Source organism: Mauremys mutica, chromosome 2, assembly GCF_020497125.1.
Source record: "Mauremys mutica isolate MM-2020 ecotype Southern chromosome 2, ASM2049712v1, whole genome shotgun sequence".
In the NCBI taxonomy this organism is placed as follows: domain Eukaryota; kingdom Metazoa; phylum Chordata; order Testudines; family Geoemydidae; genus Mauremys; species Mauremys mutica.
The window spans coordinates 74875827-74900063 of NC_059073.1; the positions used below are offsets into that span (position 1 = coordinate 74875827).

At 41.1% G+C, this 24237-nt stretch overlaps 1 long non-coding RNA gene across 2 annotated transcripts in view; it reads right to left on the reverse strand.

The window, feature by feature from the left end:
• Positions 1-4758: 4758 nt before the first annotated feature.
• The window catches only part of LOC123364594, a 43567-nt gene continuing 24088 nt past the window's right edge, over positions 4759-24237 (reverse strand). Inside the window, exons 2-3 of one of the 2 annotated variants that reach the window (XR_006577174.1) lie at positions 16428-16584; positions 4759-5047 (exon numbers count right to left, since the gene is read on the reverse strand). This is a non-coding gene — a long non-coding RNA (uncharacterized LOC123364594). Of the gene's footprint in view, positions 5048-11322; positions 12606-16427; positions 16585-24237 lie in introns of those variants that run through there. The other variant, XR_006577175.1, reaches the window with a different exon arrangement.

Sequence of the window (24237 nt, forward strand, 5' to 3'; positions counted from 1 at the left end):
AAGTAAAGTCCACAGAAAAAGTCTTAGGTCCCAATCAAGCTAGTTCCATGAACAAGAGATGCGCTGAGATGAGGGCCTTCCCCCCCGCAAATAACGGCCTGCGTGGCTTTTAGTCCCCTCTTTCTTACTCAGATTCCTGTTCCTCTTTAAATAGCTTAGACCCAGGTTGGGGCAAGGGGCATCCTGGATTACACCCACGCTCTTTTGGTTGGTTGTAGGCTCCAGTCTGTCCCTTAAAGGGGTAGTACACACCTTCCCAATCCCATATCATCCTGCTAGTGAAATGAGAAGCAATACAGAATGTAGTCTTAGCATATATGTGACATGTCTCAGGTGGCACATGACCAGGTCTACTGGTTGGATCATTAGCTTCCCTGGCTTGAGCCCAGGGAAGTGTTCCAAAAGGTCAACAGTTTACCGCTATCTACTCAAGGAATAGCAAGGATTGCATGGTTCTGTATGTCTGACAGCTTCACTGGTTGATGATATGAGCTAAGGTGAGGAGGAGGAGGAGGAGGATCTTAGCCTCTTATATTACCAATTCAAAAGGAAAATCCTATGATAACAGTGTATGGTTCTTCTGGGAATTACAGCACAGGACTGTGAGTTAAGAAATCTAGATTCTAGATCAGGGTCTGCAGATATTGGGCAAGACAGACTTACACTAACTCAACCTAATGAGAGTTAGCATTGTGGCACAGGTGGCAGCCCCAGCTTGGGCAGCACCAGGGGGTTGGGTGGGCTTGCACTTGGGCAGCTAACCTGAGGCACTGGCAGTGCTGTAAGATCCACCCTGTTATTTTTAGCATGCTAGATCAGGCTGAGCTAGGAATCACATCTCCTAGCTTCAGTGCTGGACCCAGGGTGCGGTGCCAGCAGCCAGCGGCGTGGGGCTGGCAACGGAGCCCTGTGTAAAACATGGGGGTCCTGCAGCACCCCGCTCCCCCACACTCCTAGTTCCCATGCCTATGAGTGGCATGGGATAAACTCCCTGAGTAGAACCCTTCCCAGGACCCTAGGTACATACTCAGGAGACTAACTCATGTTGCTGCCATGGCTAAGTTTCTATTGTTACTCGTGCTAGCTTTGATCTAGCGGGTATGTCTACACATGCTGCAATCATATCACCTGATTGCAGTGTAGACCTACCTTAAGATGACACAGAAAGAGCTATTATCCCAATTTTAGAGCAGCAGAATACACAGAGGTTAAGTCACTTGCTGAAAGTCAGAGAGAGCCTGTGACAGATCCACAAATTGAATCAAGATCTGAGCCCAGTCCTGTGCCTGAACCACAACCTCCTTCCTCTCTTCTTTACAGAGAAGAGGAACTAAAAGGCAAGGGAGAATTTCCCCTTTTTAATTCACATGCATCTTTCTCATGTGTATCCAACATTTCATCACATCATGTTATTAAAGCAGATTTTGGTGAGTCTGGGGTAGGGAGGTTGTCCCTGGATGTGCCTCTGGAAGATGACACAATGAAAACCCTGAAAAGATTATTTGTGCAGCTGCAAATCTTCTGAAGTGCTACACAATGGAAAGTCACTCAAACTACAACATCCTGTTTGTATGCCAGAAAATTAAAAGGCAAGTTGTCCCTTCATATGTCAGTATGATATTTCCAAGCTCTTACTGAAGTTGAAAAAGTAAACATCAATGCAAAGACTGAAGATGTTACTGCAAATTGGCATCTTTTTGGCCCAAGCTCTTTTCTTCTGTAGGCATATTTAATCAATTTTCTCATTATGTTATCTCTCTATATGGTTATAGTAACAAAAAAAATTTCAAAGAATTTTAATGCTTGTTTATCACAGGCTTCTTTCTTTGCAAATATCTGCCGACCATTTTATAGCTTCTTTCTTCAACTTTTCTCTTCTCAGAAGGCTGCCTCTGCAGCTTTGAAAACAAACAAACACGCACACAATCTTCTTCTCTTTGTCAATAGCAAGCATTCTCCTGAGTTTCCTATAATACTTTTCTACCACTCTAGCAAAATCCACATTTCCTTCTCTCTCTTCTTAATAGAGTCTATTTTCTGCTTTCCCAAGGCATAAAGCCTCCAACAAACTCAAGGCAGATCCAGGCAACTTTTCATTTGCTGCAATAACAGGAGTGGTGACATGATTTGAATATTTACAGCAACATTATGAAGCAAATTGAATGAGTTTGCCATGCATAATATGTACTAGCATGGGTAAAGAGGTTCCGAAGAACTTTTCTTAACTGCAGGACAAGCTTTTACCTCAATGAAAGGTTGTCAGTCATTTGAGCTTTTGATATTCTAATGAAATAGTTAGAGCAGCAAAGAGTCTTGTGGCACCTTATAGACTAACAGATGTTTTGGAGCATGAGCTTTCGTGGGTGAATACCCACTTCGTCGGATGCATGTAGTGGAAATTTCCAGGGGCAGGTATATATAAGCAAGCAAGAAGCAGACTAGAGATAACGAGGTTAGTTCAATCAGGGAGGATGAGGCCCTCTTCTAGCAGCTGAGGTGTGAAAACCAAGAGAGGAGAAACTGGTTTTGTAGATGGCAAGCCATTCACAGTCTTTGTTTAATCCTGAGCTGATGGTGTCAAATTTGCAGATGAACTGAAGCTGAGCAGTTTCTCTTTGAAGTCTGGTCCTGAAATTTTTTTGCTGCAGGATGGCCACCTTAAGATCTGCTATTGTGTGGCCAGGGAGGTTGAAGTGTTCTCCTACAGGTTTTTGTATATTGCCATTCCTAATATCTGATTTGTGTCCATTTATCCTTTTCCGTAGAGACTGTCCAGTTTGGCCGATGTACATAGCAGAGGGGCATTGCTGGCATATGATGGCGTATATTACATTGGTGGACGTGCAGGTGAATGAACCGGTGATGGTGTGGCTGATCTGGTTAGGTCCTGTGATGGTGTCGCTGGTGTAGATATGTGGGCAGAGTTGGCATCGAGGTTTGTTGCATGGATTGGTTCCTGAGCTAGAGTTACTATGGTGTGGTGTGCAGTTACTGGTGAGAATATGCTTCAGGTTGGCAGGTTGTCTGTGGGCGAGGACTGGCCTGCCACCCAAGGCCTGTGAAAGTGTGGGATCATTGTCCAGGATGGGTTGTAGATCCCTGATGATGCGTTGGAGGGGTTTTAGCTGGGGACTGTATGTGATGGCCAGTGGAGTCCTGTTATATGAAATAGTTGTCCTTCCTGAAAGAACTATTGGTGAAAAGGGTCTTCAAGAAAGAAAATAGTGACCATTGTGAGTTTTGGTAGTTCAGTTATTTTTAACCAAAATTTCACTGTATTGAGGAATATTTAAATGTGATTGAATTTACCTGTGCAATATGTCCTTGTCAAATTTTATGCTAAAATACAATGGGCTCCTTCAGCAGACAGCAAGGACAGATTATCTCCATCACAAGGATGGAATTATTATTCCAAAATGGTGTATCATGTCATTCGCTGAGTTTCTCCTAAACTGTGGAATCCAAATCAGACCATGAAATTTATGCCATAAAATAAAATGTTTGCAACTCATTTGTTTCAGACTTTACTATTTAAACATAATCAAAAAATAGTTGTAATTTCAAACATCCACTCTTAGTCATCTGAAACTGTCGCTTGTTCTTTTGTCAGCACCACAGGGGGGACTTGGTATCATATGGAATTATTAAAGGCTCATTGGTTTGTGTTTAGAAGGAACATCTAGTATCTCTCTCCATGTGTATTTTGTCAATATAGTTTTCTTACTCATCTCTCTAGATATTTTGAGTAGAAGATGTTTTCACTAATGCAGTCTCTGACCTAGAATGAAGTCTCCATATACTGAGTATGCAATATGTCTTGTGGAGAAAAAGTACCCTACTAATTTCTGCAAAAGATTGCCAAATGCTATCACTCACATCACATTAAGGCTAAATATAGCCCTTGGCTCTTCCAAGTAGCAAACCTGCCTGGAGCTTCCCACACATCCTGTGGAACAAAACCCTTCTACCGATGCTGTAGAATCTCTGTAAATGATTATCTGCATCCCTTGCAGCGGGGTAGAATTCATAACTCTTCCCTCTGCCTGTGAAGAGATGAGGAGGCACATTGTTTATGCATGCAGAATCTTCCCATCTCCTCACATGAAAGATTTCCTCCACATTATCAGTCAGAAAGACTGAATGAGTGACAAACCAAGACAGTGATCTCTGGGCTGACAGTGCCAGAAGAGGACTGTCAATTGGGAGGGTGAAGTTTGGACCCCATCAGGGTAAACAAAAAAACCCACACAATATGGGTGAGAACATTTTTCCTTCTTCCATTAAGATCAACTCAAATCCAGTTCTCCCCATTAAGATATCAGTCATGATTCCTTTCCGTCCCATCCTCCTTGGTTCTACTCCATGGGATTTATTGCAGTCTCATTTTCAGAAACAATAGGACCAAAACCTGAAGAGGGATAACTGGAAGGAACCTTATTTGCATAAATGCTCTGTCCTACTGAGAAGTTCTGTGGGTCACAGTCAGAGAGTTCCATCCCTATTCCACGTCATGCTTGATACACTCTCCAGGATAGGCCACTCTTGTGTGGTGCCAGCTTTGTGCCCTGTATTTCTGGACTAAAATTTTGCTATAAAACTGTAAGAGAAGGTAAGGTTTTGAGTGCTATTGAAATTTGCTTACCTATAACACAGTGTGATCTCATGCATAACTCAATGAAATGGAAACCAATGAAACATACTTTCCTCATCAGATCTGCCACATAATATTTATTTAGATGGCATAATCCATCTTGAATATTCCATACAAATAATAATGTCTTTGCTGTAATACAGTACTTTGTACTGCCAATGACCTGTGCACTCCTTTCCTAAACTTTTCAGTGTATCTCTAGAAAATAACTGTACAATTCTTGTAGTACTGGAGCATGAAACATGATCAGTGTTGCCAATAAATTATCAGAAAAATAATCTGGATTATTACATCATTTTCATTTAGATTTTACTCATGAATTTGCTTTAGCTAGATGCAAAGCTATTTCATCAGCTCCAGGTCTGTGGGACCTTCTGAATGAATTCTCAGCATGCACTGAAAAATAAGAAATAAAACAGTCTTCTATTAGTAAATTGATTTTTTCCTCAGGCTTTTCTCTTTCAAAATAGAATCTATTTAACCTTAGCTTGCATGAAAAAGCAATTTTTTAACTACAAGCTGATATATCTTTTGTCTCAATCCTAGTCTAATAACAAATGATTCAATATTGTGCTTTTAATGTTTTATACAACCTTGTAAATGTAATCATCCTAAATCTCTATAATCAATGCATTCGCTTTCAGATAATGTAGTATATCCATTTACATCTTCAATTATAAACTGTAAAATAATGGATGTTAATGTACCTGTCAGCAATTCAAAATAGTTCTCAGATATGATGATGAACAGCATTTTGACAGCAGCTCAGATACCTTCATCTGGTTTTGCTCAAATTTACTGAAACTTTGAGCGTATGTGCTGAGTCTGACCGCTTTCATTTTTTCCTCTGTTTTCTTTATATTAGTGTCTTTTCAATTTCTCAGTTGCTTTTTGAAGCTCTACTTTTTGCAAGTTTTTAATCAGAAGAGAAGTCTGCGCTCAGTTCAGTTCTCTTCTTTAACCCTCTCTTCTAAAAATTGTTAGTTTTGCCATCAGTCTCATTCAACTGTAATTATACTCATTTTAGAACTGGGCAGGAAACAGTTTTTATGTCCTATGAAAAAAATTTCATTCCTAACACTGGGTTCCTTCCCCAGGGCAATTCGTATACCCAGAATTAGGCTCCTCCATTCATGTTGGCCTCTGGTCTGCGATATCTAGGTGTTCCACCATGCAGGTCCAGTTGCAAGATGCTCAGCACTAAGTAGATATGAACCATTGTTGTAAAAGGGATGGGACCCAGTACTTCTCAGCTCAGCAGGTTTTGTGCTGTTCCAGAAACTTCAGGTCACAGGTCTGACATTCACATAGTTAAACAATACAAAGAATGGGATATGAATAACCCTTTCATAGCTAGAGCTATGCAAAACTAATGACTCTTTAGGCAGGGAGCTATATGCAGCTTTAACAAGCTCTGCACGTATATAATTAGCTGATGTGAATGTGACATGGGGAAATTATATTTTAAGTTCACTGCAAATGTAACCTACTTTGTCAGTGTTATATGCCCCCCTTTGTGCCTACTCCATAGAGGATGAGTCTGTTATAGCCCCCAGCTACAGACTTGGATCCTTAATTCACGCAGAAGAGACTTGTGCTTTCAGCTCTAGCACTTCCTAGTTCAATTTCCATTTCTGGCTAAAATGGTGGCACTCACATAACTGGGGACTTACCTCACATTTGAACTGCAACCAGTACTTAATTTGTAATTTGAAAGAGGCACCGGAGCTCAAGCCATTTCTTTACATTCATTACTGATGCACCGAGCCCAGAGGTGCTGCGACTTTGAAGGGCCAAGCCTAGATGTGCCGGAGCTCAGTCCTGGAACAAATTAAGCACTGTATGCAACCAACTGGCCAGAGTGTGTTACATGTCCCCCTCTGTGCCTGATCCACGGAGGCTGACAGTCCATGACAGGTCTCAGCTTCAGAGTTTGGCTCTTTAGCTTAAGCTATAGAAAAAGCTCATGCTTTTTATCTCTGGCAGTCCCTTGTTGAATCCCCAGTGTGTCAGCCAAGATGATGGCCATAGCATAGCCAGCCAGTAAGTCCTGTTTTCAGTGGATAATTAAGAAACCATGTTTATGTGACACACTGAACCTAAATTATGTGGCAGGGTCCTCCCTCCCACCAATGAAATCAATAATGGAATGCATTTTGTATTATCATGGCAAATGTTGTAACTGTTTTGTGATGCCACCAATGGGGATAGAAAGGGATTGCCTGACTAACTTTTATGCATGACCTATACTAATACCTAAAAAGAGACCTCCACATGTGAAAGGAGTGTTTTGATCGATAGGAATAGCTGCAGAGGGAGATTTTCAGTTTTGAGGTTAGGGATGTGGGAGCTGGTAGTAATGGGAGATTTGGAGGAGGCTAAAATTATGTATAGGGGAGCAGGGTACGAGAAAAATATGAAAAAAATGCACCTGGCCAAATATAACTCTAACCTAATTTATTCCAGCCCCAGGAAGTCAGAGAGCCTAGGGAATGAGCGGTTTTGCAGTGCAGGAGATGCCTGTGCGTCTCCTAGTGCATTACTTTCCTCCAGGAAAACATAAGGGCTCCTAGACAAACCATATTCCTCCTAAACAAATTTATTCTGACTTACTTCTTTTTTTTTTTGATGGTTTATTGAATCATTGTTTCCTGTAACCATAAAACCCCATAAAAATAGAAAAGCAATAAAATGATTTTACTTTGCCTTGTAATTTGATAAATCATGTGTACTTGTCTTCATTATCTGAAAAGTTGGTGGTGTATTTTTTTCTTTTTAGTACAAGTTGGATATAGTTACCACATTTCACTGAAAAAAAAATCTTGTGTTAAAATATGATCTGTACTAACGGTAAGATCCACTCTTCCTTGGATAGTTTGAACACAGTTTGTCAGTGTTTGAAGATAAAGTAGTTTTGTTGCTGTTCTTGTGCTGGGAAGTGAATAATTTTGTCTGATTGTGCATTTGGGAGGATCAATAATAAAAACTGAGTTGATGATGAAGGAATCTTTCCTTTAATGTTTTCACTTATTAACATGCTACCCCCAAGTTATTTGTCTTTGGGTGACTACAAACATTATATTGCTAATCACCTATTTTTAAGTAGTCCCACTGAAGATTAGTACTAAATCTGGTTGAAAATTTTCCACTGAAACTGTTTTTGGATTTTCTACTACTGAAAAGTTTCACAAAAAGTGTCTATTTTTCATATGCAATTTTGCCTTTTCGACTAAGAACCAAATACTCTAAAATTGAGAATTTTGGGTTGCAAATTCTCAGTCCAAACCAGAAGTTTCAATTTGGAAATACTGCTGTGGTGCCTCATGTCCTGACTCTCCTCTGTGGGCTAGGGTCCCCAGCTGGACTACATTTCCCATGATGCACCATAGTAACATGACTCCCATGAAGCACTGCAAGAGGGGAAACTGTGGTGCATCGTGTGGGATGTAGATCAGCAAGAGCACTCAGCCCATAAAGGAGACTGGGGACATGAGGCAACCAAACTACTACTCCCATGAGGCACTAGGGCAGCATTTGTGAATCAAAATGTTCACTTTTCAGGTGAAAGGTTTTTGATTTTTGCCAATTTTTTTCTGAAGATGAAAATCCAAAATCCCTTCTGGTCAGCTCTAATTATCTCACCAGAGAATACCTTCCTAAATAAGCCTGTGCTTGAATGATGGAGGAATAAAGTTTTAATAAAGAAAACAGTTCTGTTTTAAACCTCCATGGAAAAGCTTTTTCTCTCGCTGACAAAGACCAGGATGTAGGTGTCATGCCTCATGGTTAGAGCAGGAATCAGTGGTCAGGAATAGGAGCCCAGCGTCAGAGTTGGAGTCAGAAGTTAGGAATCACAGGCCATATCTACAATTACTGGGGATCGACGCAGCTGGGGGTCGATTTAGACCCGCTTAATCGACTGTGGAGCACTCTCCAGTCAACTCTGGTACTCCACTACAAGAGTAGTAAGGTAAGTTGATGAGAGAGCGTCTCCCATAAACGCAGCATTGTGAAGACTCCGCAGTAAATCAACCTAAGCTGCGTCAACTCCAGCTACATTATTCACACAGCTGGAGTAGCATAATATAGGTTGACTTACCCCAGTAGTGTAGACAAGGCCTGTGCCACAGGTCAGAGCTATGTAACCTGGAGTGAGACAAGGCAGGAGCAGGGCTGGCACAAAGTTGGGAATAAGAAGACACATGAGCTATCATGGCTGTGGGAAAATTCTTTGAGCAACCATCAAACTGTTGCTGGGATTATGTGTTGGTCTGATGATTCTTCCCACCAATCAGGCAGCCTAGCCAATCAGGCAACCTACCACAGGTCAGTTGCACTCATTAAATTGCCTGCAAACTGGCTCTGCTAAAGGACCCAATTCCTGACATTTCTCCCCACCCCCTTGAGAGTGCCTCATGGCCCAGTTTTTCCAGGTACTTCTAGCAGAATTCACAATAGGTTTGGGGTATGGATGTTCTCTACTGCTTCTCAAGATTGCCCAGCTGGATTGTAAGCTTCCCAGTCCACCAGGTACTGGAGCCTTCCCATAACTTGCTGAAAGTTGAGGATTTTGTGCACCACATACACCTGTCCATAGACTGTTTTAGGATCTTGATGTTACCTTTAGAATTGAGATGTGGAAATGGTGGGGGGGGGCGGAATCTTCAAGCTCTCAGAGGAGCTGTACCTTGAAGGCCACTGGGTTTACCTGTTCTATAATCTTGAAGCGGGGCAGGTATTGGTAGTCTAGTTTGATGGATGGGGGCTCAATGTAATAGTCTGGACAAAGATTCACATCTTGTCTCCTATGGCCAAATTGGGAGCAGCCTCCTAGTCTTGGTCTGTGTGGTATTCATAGGCTGCTTTGGTGGACTTCAAGTGTTCCTTGAGCTGCCACTGCACCCAGTGTGAGTGGGAGGCTAAATTTGTTGCAGCCAGTACTGGGGAATTTACAGGTAAGTCTGGGTGGATGTGGGGGACAAAGCCATAGTTTGCACAGAATGAGCTATGTTGGCTGGAGGCATGCGGTGCATTGTTATATGTGAATTCAGCATACCACAGCAGAGGGGAGTCAGTTGTCCAATGTTACCTCAGAAAACAAAGAAACTGCTCCAATATTTGGTTGACTTTGTTTGCCCATTAGTCTGAGGGTAATAGGCAGACAAGGCAAGGGACTCAATGCCAGAGTCTAAGAAATTCCCACTAGAATCAGGAGATTATAATTCCTGTTGGTAACCTATGGTAGTGGAAGATATTTTACAGAAAGAGTTGAACCATCTCCAATGCGCTAGGAACATTATGGCATGAGAGGAAGTGCCATCTTTGTTACAAGAACAATGGCAACCAGGATTATCAAACATCGCTGAGAGCACGGCAATTCTACAGTGAAGTCCATTGATATACTGGACCAAAGCTGTGGAGGTGTGGGGAGAGGCTGAAGGAGACCTAGGAGTTTTGATTATGGGCTCTTGGTATGGGTGCAGAGGCAGCAGGACCTTACATAATCCTTATTGTAAACTCGAAAGCCTGCCCACCAGAAGCACCTCAAAACCAGATTCCAGGTCTTGAATTGGCTAAAATGACCTGCAAATGGTGAATTATGGCATAATTTCATCCTGAAGCCTAGGCTGTGCCTCTTGAACATAAATACAACCCTTCTGATGGAGGAGGTTATTCTGTAAATTGTAATTTGAAGTCAGATTGGGGACCCACATCATGCAAAGTCTGGCGGATCAAGGTTGTGAACTGGTTGTTGGGGGGATAAAGAAACAGATGGAGAATGTCAGACTACCATCGATCATCCTGTTGACAAAGTTGGATACCTCAACCATGATAGCAGAGTGCTCTTCACCAGATTCAAGGAATTTGTCTTTGTGGTATAGGCCTTCCACCTTCCCTTTTCTTATCCGGGGCAATAGGTTACCACAAAGTCAAAGAGAGAGAAGAGGAGGGACCAGTAGGTCTGGTATTGGTTAAGGTGTCTATTTACTTCAAGTTTTTGTGATCTGTCAGGATTTGGAATCGGGTTCCTGATACCAGTAACTCCTTGTCCCAAATGTTGTAATTTTTTTTCTGACAGGGTTAGTTTTCAGAGAATAAAAAACTCAGGGATGTTGTTGGCTGTAGGGCCCACATATTGAGATAAAACTGCATGTGTAGCAAAATTCAGGGCATTGGCCTCAATCATACATGGGATCCGGGTGAATCAGGATGGGTGCTGAACTGTGTTCCCTCTAAACTGCATGGTCGGGCAGCCACCCAGGACTGATTCAAGTGCTGAACACTTGATTAGCAGAGCTGTGCACATCTACCACCGTGTATTCAGGTGCCCCTCCTCGCCACTTCTTTTCAGCCATGTTGCTCTTGCAGCTCCTCCTGGGACCATTCTTCTGGCTGTGCAGAGCAGGGGGAGGGTGCTGATGTAAGGGTATCCCTCTCCCTTGTACCCCCTTCTCCACAGAGCAGGAGAGAGGGCACAGGGCTCAGAGCAGGTCAGAACGAGCCTTCTGGGTGGTGAGTGAGTGCCTTAAAGGGACAGTGCATGGTCTCTGAGACTTCCCCAGCAACACACACACACACACACACACACACACACGTTGTTGGTACTTCCTGCAATGCACATATTTTCTGTAATTTTATTCTTCAAAGTGTGTTTTTAGTTTTTTTGTCTGATCTATGCATTTCATAATTTTTATTTCTCTTACACTTACATTTGAGTAGTGAGTTCTAAAATGCCTAACGTGTCCTGGCTGGAGTAATTATCCCTAGGGTAACTTTTTCAAGTTTTATATCATATCCAAGTTTTTTTTGTTTCTACTGGTGGCGACATCCACACATTACGTCAGTGCGCATAACAAAACTTTATTCTGCACATGGATGGAAAAAATTAGAGGAAACGTTGGGCTGAGATGAATGCCCTCTTCAGTCAATCAAAGGCTGCCTGAGCCTCCGTGGACCATGTGAACTGGGCCCCCTTTTGAAGGAGCACCACTATGGGTGCAACTAGGCTAGAGAATAATTTCATAAATTACCTGTAGAAATTGGCAAACCCCAGAAACCTTCGCACCTCACATGCATCCTCGGAGCAGCCAGTAAGATATTGACACCACTTGATGCAGGTCAAATGGTGAGTTCTTTGGCAAAACAACATAGCCCAAGAATTCCACTGTGTCCTTATCAAACTCAGATTTTTTGATTCTTGCATACAGGGGGTTTCGGCAGTCTCTCTCCAAGAAATGTACACTTGATGAGGGTGGAGAGTTTGAGTTTCAGAGAAAATGAGGATGTTGTCCAGGTAAATAAATTGTTTCAGAGTATCCCTAAAGATGTAATTTATAAAATTCTGGAAGGTTTCTGAGACCTTGTGCAACCCAAATTGCATAACTAAATACTCAAAGTGGCCATACCTGGCACAGCAGGCTGTCTTCCACTTATCTCCTTCCCAGATCCTTACTAGGTTATAAGCTCCACAGAGGTCCAACTTTGAACACCTCGGCAGAGTAGAGTCTTTCAAACAGCTCATTAATAAGCAGTAAAGTGTACCAGTTTTGGATTGTCATTTTGTTCAGCTCTCAGTAGTGCACACAAGATGCCATCCTTTTTGCAATTAAGAAGTACGGTGCTTCCTGCTGGAAATGTGGAGGGGCAAAGGAACCTCTTCCGCAGGTAGCTCTGGAGTGCCTGTAGTTTGGACTCAGTGAGGAAGCAAATGCACCCAAAGGGAACCTCTGTTCCCAGATGGAAGTCGATGGAGCAGTCATAACAGCGATGGAATGGTAGGGTATAAGCTTTCTTTTTGTCAAAGATGTAGGCATAGTGTTGCTATTTAACAGGAATTCCCGGAGCCATTGGAGACTGTGGTGGTTGCCAAGGTAGATTTGGATCCTGTCTTTGTGTTTCTGAATTCTTTGGATGACCGAGTAAACCACAAAGAGTTGCTGGTCCCAGGTCAGTGCTAGGGAAACAGGATTGTCAGCAAAACAGGCACTCAAAACATACCAGGTCTGACTGCCAGCAGGTGAGCAGGTCATAGGCAATGAACAGTGAGATACCAAGAACTACTGATTAATGGAATGCACAAATTAGCCCAAACAGGAGGATTTCTTGGTGGCCTTGAACGCTAATTTCATCTATGGGAGCCATCTGGTGAGTGACCAGTCCCAAGAAAATGAGTGACCCATCTATGTACTCCAGTAACTTGTGGAAGTCCTTACACTTGGTGGAGTTCTTGTGTGCTTGGGCAAAGTCCAGATACATGAGATTGCCTTGGGTACTCAAGCCCACCAACCTAGAGGCACTGGTGTCAGGATTCACAGGATGCCTGAGAGATGGGGGGAATTGGATTGTGTTGGATGCTGATTGCCAGTACCTTGGTGATGACCAGATGAGAATTGGTGTGTGTATTTGCTGGGGAGATGAGAAGGGCATCAGCCCAGCCTTGACGCCCTGTGAGTTTCCAACCCCATTTCACAGGGCTTTAGGGAGCAAATGTATTCCAACCTGCCACCACTATATTCTACATATAGATTTTCTAAATGCCATGTTATCACTAATTCTTTCCTAATATTAATTTTCCATGTAAGCACTTGCTGTAGTAGTCAGAGGGGTGCTATATGATCAGAAATGAGAGGTAAGATGGTTGGTACATTAATGAATGGCAGAAGAAATGGTCTATAAGCCAATCCATTAATAAGTGGTCCACGCTATGAAAATGTTTGTGCACCTTTCATTTACACTCTATCCTGGCCATTCCTCCCTTGCCTTTGTTTCAAAACATATCCTGGCAAATCCTTATACTTGCAAAACCACTATAATTCAAATCCAAACTCCAGCTTCCCTCAGCATCTCAGGCATAATTTATATTTAAATAAAATGTAATTTATATCCCACTAGCAGATGCAAACATTTTGCATGAAGCATAAAGGGAACATTTCTAAATGAAAATAATTAGATAATAGTTCTATTTCAAGTAAAACTATGAATGTATTTTCATGATGGACTTTATAATTTGGTGGACTTTGGAGCTGAGTAAACTAAGGTACGATAGGCTCATGAAGGGAGCTGTGATTCAGTGCATTATTCATGGAATGAAAATTCAAAGGAATTATTCTGAACATTGAATATAAAAGAATGGAATTTATTTTCAGCTTCATGTACAGTTAAATGTTAAAGCTTAGTTGGCTGAATGGATATGTGGGGATTATTTGTACACAGAGTCCTTATTCATGTTATGCCTTTCCACTTGCTAACAACACTGAATTTATTCTATGCTTCTTAACAACAAGATTGTTTCTGCCCTTTTGTCACCACTATAGGAAAAGGCAGAATGAAGTGTCTGTCACGTGTTTAAAAACCTTGTGTAAGACATTTTGATTTAGAAGGCAGTTTCAGAAACAGATAGAGAGCTGTGTTTGCTTTAAGTGGAGGGATATCCTCCTTATATTGAGCTGAATCTGCTGGTCCTACTTAGTTTTCATACGGAGCCCTGCACGTTTTAATGCAGTATTACCAGCCCCATGTATCCCAAAATCATGAGATTATTAATAATTAGTTTGGGTTCTTTATTTGTTTTTTTGTGAGCCTTTAGATTTCATGTTTAAGCTTTTCTCTGTAATCATGAAGATGAGACACTACCAAAAGGAGAAAAAAAAAAAGTTGTTGAGATTCTCCCACCTGGCAACAGGAGCTGGGGCTTTAAGAATAAACTACAAATATTGCAAGACTTGCAATAAAACAAGAGTTGGCAACAACATTAATGAGAGTATTTCCCTGAATAAAACCAAGGTAAAAACTCAGCATTTTCTGCTTACTATTGAATTAAATGCTTAAGATTATACAAAAATAATGGTCTGTGGTGCTTACTAAGAAAAGGGAATATCAATATAAAGTATTATAATGGCCTAATGTTAGGGCTGATCAAAAATTCTGTCAAACTGTTTTGAATAGAATATTGGTTTTGATTAAACAATTTTTCCATGAAAAAAAAAATCTCATCTTACTATGGAAAATTTTGACATTGCCCTCAAAAAACTGCATACCTGAAAACCAAAAATCTCTTTGGTTTTCAATGTTTTTGAAAACCCAAAACATTTCAATCAGAAATATTGTCATGGTGCCCCAAAGGAGATGTGGTTCAGGAGCCTCAGATCTCCATTCTCCTTAATGGGGTGGTGTCATAGGGTGTTCCTCTGAGAATCGTTTCATGCTTTAATCACAGACCATGACCACTCCAGGTCTCCTTTCATCACCACCACCACCACAGGTGCTGGAGAGTTACTGAATCGTTCTTTATCATCCTTCTCCCATCTACCGAGGCAAAGGAGTAAATCTAAATGATTCTATTCCCCAGTGCCAGAATAATTCCTTACAGCTTGATGTAAAATTAGAGCAGCCTTCGAGGTGTCCTAATTTATGCAGCGGTCAAGCTCCCCTGACCTGTCCTAAGCTTTAAGCCACCTTTGCCCCCTGAACTGAGTATAGCTGGACCTGACTACAGAATCTGGCCTGAGGGCTTGATTCTCCTCTTCCTTATATCCTGTGTACTCATACTTCTGCAAAGTGTTTGCAAAATGCTATACTTCTGATTTGGTAGCATTTTATATATGCTCTGCACAAGGTTTAAAAGCCATGAAGACTCAGGACCAAGATAAACATGCTAGTAATTATTATGCAGTCCACAGTTGCAACCGACATCTACTGAAACACAAACTATGACATGACTCCATTTTATAGGAGATTTTTTTTCCCTTTGCTCACCACCCTGCAGCTAGTTGTTTCCATTTACAAGTGTAAATGTGATAAATCAGATCACTTTGAAACTGAGCTACTAGGTGCAGTTTTGATAGCAAGAGGAAATAGCTTCTCTCTGAACAAACAGTTTAAGATATTCTAAATATGCTCCAGCTTCAGAGGGCAGCCATTTCTGTATTATCATTTCCCTACATCATTCTAAGTGCGCTATCTTCTCTGACTCCTGTGACTAAAAGCCACTTAAACTCCCTTATGTTCTTCAGTAGACCAATATTGGCTTCATAAATTCCAGCCTTGGGGCAGAAAAGCACCTAAGTACATGTGTAATTCCATACTCCTTCAGGACTGCATTTAAGCGCATGCTTAAATCCCATTTACTTGGATTGGCTCAAATGCTATCCTGAGTAGGGTGTTTTCCCGAATGAGCGCCTCCATCATCAGTATTGAGAAAAAACAATGAGGCAACAGTTCTAACTCATCATACACAAGTCAGAAGGCTATACAGCTAGGATTTTTGGAGAGGTAATATTAAAAAAAGGCAATGTGAATAGCCCGGTTTTTGGTGGACAACTTATGTACTGCTATTTAATATTTTTATACGTGTTAGAAGATCTGTTCACAGAGCATGTTGGATTTTTAATGCTTGCATTTGCATTGTGGTTGTCTCCATCTCTCTGCAACAATTCAAAATTACACAAAGCCATTTATTATAGTTTAATATGCGGTTCTCCCTTTACCTTAATTTAATCCACTAGTGAAACTCTCATCTGTGACAGGAATTATAGTCTATTAAATGCAAGTTTGCACTGGTTACCAAAGGATAAATCTTTCCAACACACAAAATGTATGCTTTAATCTAAGAGAACAATCATATTGGACTTTGATTTCTGCCATTATAAATGCTAATACTGAACAAGCTTTTCTCTTTTAAAAATAGCATGCTGCAAAGGCATTACACCAACATGGCTTTCCTATGCAGTTCTTGTTATGGAAGTGGGATGCCAAGAGGTATGATATAACCCCCTACCTCTTCTTCTACTTAGTGCTGCCCCGCTGTTTTCCACAAATGAGGTGTAAATTTTAAGTATGAATCAGGATGGCAGCAAGAGCAGTCTCATGGGCCCCAAAGGAATAACCCATATGTGATCAACAAATATAGTCTATAAATCACCATAGCTGGAATTCTAGAAAAAGAGATATTGATGAATAACACTTGGCATACAGTATTCCATTGCAGAGCATTGAGCACTATTTATTTATACTATGAAACATACAACCTACAGTGATTCCAAAGATCCTCTACCCTCTTCACTTTGTACGTGGTTCATAGTCCATCACTCCCTGTATCCCACATATACCTCCTGAAAAAAGGGATTATAATATAATTCTGAGCATTTAATAGCTCTATACAGAAACTAGGGGCCCTGCATGTGAGCACAAAGCATGAAGAGGTGGGATGATGTATATTTTGCTACTTTGATTTATTGGCATGTCAAATTACTTTATTTTTCTGGGGTGAAGTGTTATGCTGCTGAGTGTTGTGTGTATTCCTAGGTGGATTGTGGCTATAATTAATTGTCAAGATGTCTGACCTTCTGTACTGATTATCTGTTTAGTTTTATATATTTTAAATCTAAATAAAGAAACGTCTGCCATCCTTTGCCACCTCTGCATGATCTGGGCACAATCCATGTAGTTTTTGGTGTAAGGACTACACAAGTCTGGTTCTGCTGCCCTGTTTATGTACAGCAGTGTTTCTCAACCAGGGTGTGCAGAGCTCTTCCAAGGGGTACACCAACTCATCTAGATATTTACCTAGTTTTACAACAGACTACATAAAAAGCACTAGTGAAGTAAGTACAAACTAAAATTTCATACAGACAAAAAGAAAAAAAGTAAGCAATTTTTCAATAATAATGTTCTGTGACACTTTTGTATTTTTAGGTCTGATTTTTGTAATTAAATAGTTTAAGTGAGGTGAAACTTGGGGTATGCAAGACAAACCAGACCCCTGAAGAGGGTACAGTAGTCTGGAAAGGTTGAGAACCACTGATCTACAGTACCAACTATGGGGTGAATTTCTCCTGCTGTTTTGGTTTTATATTCTCTGTGATTGCCTGTTATGGCTACTGATTCGTTAGTCCTCTGCTCACTTTGAAGTGTTACCTGCTGTATTGCTGATTTAATATTTTATTTACATATGCTATGTTTATTGAAGCATGGAAGCAAGTTTCCATTTGGGACAGGGTATATAAAGTAGTTTTTGCAACCTGAAGACTTTGTGATCCATAGACAAAAAGCTTTGTTAATGTTAAAGGTTTTAAAATTATTCCCTACTTAAAACAGTTAAAAGAATGTCAAATGTTTGGAAACTTTCAATTAAATGTAATTAATGACTTAATTTTCGTTAGCTTAGTTACAATGTACATTAGATAACTAGATTTTAATTCAGCTCTACTGTATTGTTATGGAATATGGAAGCTTTGTGGATATTAGTTACAATTTAACGAATGTTATCTCCTCAGTAGCAATTTCTCCATATGTTCTTGCATTTGAACTGTTCTCGCATGTACCTTTATTGCCTGAAAAAGACTGACAGCTCTCTAAAGCAAGGCACTTGTCTTTGGAAGAGGGAGGGATAGCTCAGTGGTTTGAGCATTGGTCTGCTAAACCCAGAATTGTGAGTTCAATCCTTGAGAGGACCACTTAGGAGTCTGGGGCAAAAGATCAGTACTTGGTCCTGCTAGTGAAGGCAGCGGGCTGGACTCAATGACTTTTCAAGGTCCCTTCCAGTTCTAGGAGATTGGTATATCTCCAGTTATTATTTCTACATGTTTTGTAATCTGCAATGTACACCTACATCAATCAATCTACATCCGACAAAGTGGGCATTCACCCACAAAAGCTCCTGCTCCAAAATGTCTGTTAGTCTATAAAGTGCCACAGGGTTCTTTACTGCTTTTATCAATCTATTTGTAATACTACCACTTAAATTAAGGACCACAATCAACATGCTATTGATTTTTCAGCAGAACTCCTCGCTGACACCACAGTATGTTCCATGGACTTCATTTGTCCTAGAGTTTTTTTGTATAGCCCATTGCCACTTTATATAGTGGCACTCTTCCCAAATAAATTCAAAATGAATGGTGAAATAGTTATTGGTGAAATTCACCTTCATGCAGAAGGCTAGCACCAGGTCTATGACCACAAAAATCCAGCTTAAGCAATTAAGACTCTTGATTAGTTTGTCCTCCTCTGGAAGATCATTTCATGGTCAAAATCCCACAACTGAGAATATTTTATCTCCAACTCCTATGTGCTTCAGCTTATTCAAGTGAAGCAAAATGGTCTATTCAAGTCATGGATCTTGACAAGGTCATTGATACAACTGGTTTTGAGCAGATGATGGCTTTGAAGATCAGGATGAAGACACTAAACTGACAACAGAAGAAGTCTGGAGCACAAAGGTGATATGTTCAGTGGCCTGTCCCAGGCAGATACATTCTGCACAAGCTAGAGTTTCTGCAGTGCTTCTAAGAGTCAGATTCTTATTAGGTCGCATGTGACAATTGGGCCTACAAATTTACCCCAATTGTGAGCTCAACTGCAAAAAGTGAGTTAAAGTTTATAAAATGTCACAATAATTTACATCAACAAATTTTTGTGAGAAAAAGCACAAAAGTCGAGTCTGAATTAGTGAAAACAAAAAGGCCTATTGATATTACTGTGTTCAAATACTGGTAAACAAGAAAAGCACGGGACTGGAAATTAATGGACCTAAACTGGTATGGCAGAAATTAGGCATAATTAACAAAATGATGGGATGGGCTATTCCACCTATAACTCCCTTCTAGGGTTCTTCAAAAGGAAAGACTTTTTGGAGAAACTAGTGCAAGAAAGAGCTGTCTGACAACAACTGATGGTTGGAGACAGATGAACAAGAAAGGAGCAAGTTTTACCATCATGGCTGCCACACCCATCATCTTCTGGGTCCACAGGATCTATTATACCACTGTTAGACCTTTGCCCTCCTGATCTTGGAGATATCCAGAGCAGACCAGGCCAGAGAGAGGACCCAGATGATACTGTAACCCCCACCTGTTTTGGCTAAGTTCTGAACACACACACCTTGTTTTTCCTTTTCCTCCCCCACTTATTTCTTCTTCCTATTCCTCTTCTTTTGCCTTTGGTCTAATATGAGTTTGGCTTAGCTGGCTGAGACTGTATATTTTGCAGCATTGCTGTGAGCCTGTGACCAGAACGAGGCCACTAAAAGCAATGGCTGACAAAGTCTGATCCTGCTACAAGTTTGTTATGTTTCAGAGTGGCTAATAAGACTATATGACATGCAGTTCAATCCTGTTTACTAGAAGAGGAACACACAAAGTTGAGAGAACTGCAACAGGTTTATTTTATACTTTATTTCAAATGCTGTAAAATTTTCTCCTTTTTCTGTATCTTCAATAAAAGCTTTAAAAGGATGGTGTTTGCCATGGTACTAAGCAGAGTGGAGTCTCTGTATGTCAAACCTCATTTAAAAATGTTTAATACTAGGCAGCTTTGACTATTTGGGCCCATATATTTCATCAAAATTAATACAACAGGCCCAAATGTACCAACTTCCTGGGGCTTACCTTTATTACCAAGATTGACAAAACAAAATAAAGCTAGTCTTAAACTACCTGCTGGGTTTGGCTATCACTAGAATTTTCTTTGAAGGAGGTGCTGAATTCTCGCTGCTTTAGAGATAATCCCATCCCTTAGTAAATTTTGGGATTGAAGAATACTAGAAACCATCTGACTGGACATCTGAATAAATCAGCAAAAATAACTCTGCAGTATTCCAACACCTGATAGATTGAGTTCTCCTAAAATGACCCTCCCTTAGACCTTATCACCTTCTGACAGTAACATATAGTCATGTTTTTATTGACTTAGCAAAAGTACTATTTTACATGCTAAAAAAAAACTCTTGACAAAAAACATTGACAGGCAAGATTAAGATGCTGCATTTCCACAAACTTGTGTAGCTTTCTCCAAATCTTTGACAGAGGGTAAAAAAGTTTACTGGTATTTGGAATGGACATGCTTTCACCTTTCCTTCATGGTGGAGTAAAAGGAAGGATTAGATGATACAATTGTTTCAGCACAATTTAGTACATAAAAACAATTCCCTCATTTTGCCCTCAGAGACTTCTGCTACACTGATTATTTTGTACTAAGGAAATTAAATTCTATGTTGTAAATTATAAAGGTATCTGTTTAAGTGTAATTTCTAGGATTAACTTTTTTAGGAGGGTTGATTTGTTCAAATAACAATTTCATAGATTCTAAAACCAGAGGGAACCATTGTAATCTAGTCTGACCTCCTGTATAACAAAGGCCATAGAACTTCCCCAAAATAATTACTAGAGCATAGCTTTTAGAAAACATCTAATCCTGATTTAAAAATTGTCAGTGATGGAGAATGTCATGACCCTTGGTAAATTGTTCCAATGGTTAATTACTCTTACTATTAATTACTCGCTTATTTCCAGTGTAGATTTGTCTAGCTTCAACTTCTAGTCAATGGATCATGTTATACCTTTCTCTGTTAGATTGAATAGCCCATTATTAAATATTTGTTACCTACGTAGATACTTACAAACTGTAATGAAGTCAACCCTTAATATTCTCTTTGTTAAACTAAATAGACTGAGCTCCTTGAGCCTATCACTATAAGGCCTATTTTCTAATCATTTAGTCATTCTCCTGGCTCTTCTCTGAACCCTCTCCAATTTATCAACATCCTTCTTTAATTGTTGGCACCAGAACTGGACATAGTATTCCAGGAGCAGTTGCACCAGTGCCAAATACGGAGATAAAAATAGTCTTCCTATTCCTACTCAAGATTAATTTTGCATCCCAGGATTGCATTAGCTCCACCATGACCCCCAAATCTTTTTCAGTCATTGCTTCCCAGGACAGAGATCCCCATCCTACAAGTATGGCCTTCATTCTTTGTTCCTAGATACATACATTTAGCCCTATTAAAATACATATTGTTTGCTTGCATCCAGTTTACTGAGAGCTCTAGATCATTCTGAATCAGTGACCTGTTCTCTTCATTATTTACCACTCCCAATTTTTGGGTCATCTGCAAACTTTATCACTGATTATTTTATGTTGTCTTACAGCTCATAGGTAAAAATGTCAAATAGCGTATAGTGCCAAGAACTGAACCCTTGGGGAACCCACTGGAAACAGACCCGCTTTAATAATGATTCTCTGTTTACAGTTACATTTTGAGACCTATCAATTGGCACAGATTAAATGGATTATAAACTGGCTATATTAATTTTATATCATTCTAGATTTTGTAATCAAAATGTTTTGCAGTATCAAGTCAAATGCTTTACAGAAGTCTAAGTATACCACATCAACACTATTAACTTTATCATCCAAACTAGTAATCAGAAAGACATCAATTTAGTTTGACAGGATTTATTTTCCATAAGCCAGTGTTGAGTTGCATTGATCACCATATCATTCTTTATTAACTGAGTTCTGTATCAGCCATTCTATTATCTTGCCCATATTTTGTAAAAGTATTTATGTAAAAATACCTTAGTTTGTAAAGATTGCTATAGATCAGTGGTTCCCAAACTTGTTCCACTGATTCTGCAAGGAAAGCCCCTGGCGGGCCAGGCCAGTTTGTGTACCTTCCGCATTCGCAGTTTTGGCCGATCGCAGCTCCCAATGGTCGCGGTTCACTGCTCCAGTCCAATGGGAGCTGCTGGCAGTGGCAGTGGCAGGGGCTGAGCCACTGGGAGCCGTGATCAGCCAAACCTGCAGATGCAGCAAGTACACAAACTGGCCCGGCACGCCAGGGGCTTTCCTTGTGCAAGTGGCAGAACAAGTTTGGGAACCACCGCAATAGATTTTTCTGGGAAACAATAATTGTGTTTTTATTTATTGTGCATGAAAAGCAAGGATCTGAAAGTGATGTGAAGTCCATATTGTAACATTTCTCTTTTAATTTATTTATTCAATATACTTTTAACTTTTATGGCAACCTCCACACTAGTATGTCAAAGCACTTTTTACATGTTAATTAAGTTTGACCTCTTCCCCTTATATGCTAGAGGGGCCCATGTTTGAGATGAGACATCTGATACTTTAGCACAACTATTTTAATCTAGAACAGTTGCTTCATGTTACTTTGTTTGTGGGTGAAGTTTGCATCTGCAAAATTTGTGCCCCTATTTCTGAGCTTACAAAATGAATTGCAGGAGTAAATCTGAGAATGTGCACTTCTAACTACAGTAGCACCTCAGTTTTATGAGCACCAAACTGATGAATGACCAGTTATACAAACCATTTTTCTCCAGCAAAAAAACAAGAAACCTGAAAGAGTTGTCAGTGACTAACAAATCGACATCCCTTCACATTCCACTGGAAATTTCTTGCAAGACAAGAGGAAAGCAATGAAGTGCATACTTCTGCATCTTATGCAATCTACCAACTGTAATTGAGATGTTCAATTTTATGAACGTCTCAATCCCCAAGTACTTTGGAAAATACAGATTCTGCTACATCTGATTTGAGCCCAAAATTTAACTGTAGGCATGAAAATTCATGTTCAAATTGCACCTCCCTTTCTGAAAAAAAAATTTGCTTTTCAATGTGTAAGAGCCCACTGGGTCTTCAGAGTGAGGAAGCTTAGATAAAGAGGGTCACTACTGCAACAGCAGCATTTAACAGTGTGGGAATGTAGAAATCACACACACGCAATTTGTTTCCACAAGATGACATAGCTGATAAAGTTGGAGGTTAAGCCTCTCTCTCCCCTCAGATTCTTGGCAACAGGCTTGCCATTTATTGACAGCTTTGTGTGTGTGTGCATGCACAATGCAGTGTGGCAGGCTCCTGGCAACCCCAATCCACATGAAAGCCTGACTGCAAGCAAGACCCCACTTGTAGAATTGCATGCAGCTCATCATCAATTTCTGGAGTGTTGCACTGTGGGTAGCTATCCTATAGTTCCCGCAGACTCCCGCACCCATTGGAATTCTGGGTTGAAATCACAATGCATGATGGGGTGTAGTGGGGCGGATTGCCCCACTCCCTGTGAGAATGGGCTGCGGCAGGCCAGGGCGCCTGCGCAGACAGTGAGCCAATCAGAGGAGAGTTTATTGAGAGCCAATCAGGGCCCAGATTAGAGACAGCCAATCAGGGCCAGGCTCAGAGGTATATAAAGGCTGCCCAGAGCAGGAGCAGTCAGTCTGTCCCAGGCCTTCCACAGGGGAAGGTTAGTCTCCAGGGGAGGAGACTAGCACCGCGGACAGCGCAGTGCTGGCCAGGCTCAGGGAGGCTAAGGAGCTTGAACCCGTAGCCTGCCAGGCTGCAGGCCCTGAAGGGAAGGGCCTAGCGGGTGCAAGGGGCCGTAGGGGAAGCGGCCCAGGGAAACAGACAGCGGAAGGGGAGAGAAGGACAGCGAGGCTGACGCCAGAGGGTCCCTGGGCCGGGACCCAGAGTAGAGGGCGGGCCTGGGTCCCCCCCTTCACCCTTTGCAGTGCACCCAGCCATTGGCTGTAGGGAGCGGCCATCTTGCTACGCCAGATCCCTGACAGGAGGGATTAGACTCAGAGGGCGATTGCACATAGTGACTGGGGTGTGAGACTGCTGAGCACTGACCCCCCGGAAGGGGGCGCAGAAGGACTAAGGGGCACTGCTGGAGGGCAGTGGCCTCGAAGAGGACGCCGCCGAGCATGCAGCAACGCGGGTCCAGAGATAAGAGGACAGAACGACGGATGGGACATCACCAGCCTGCAGAAGGCGCTCCACTGGAAAGA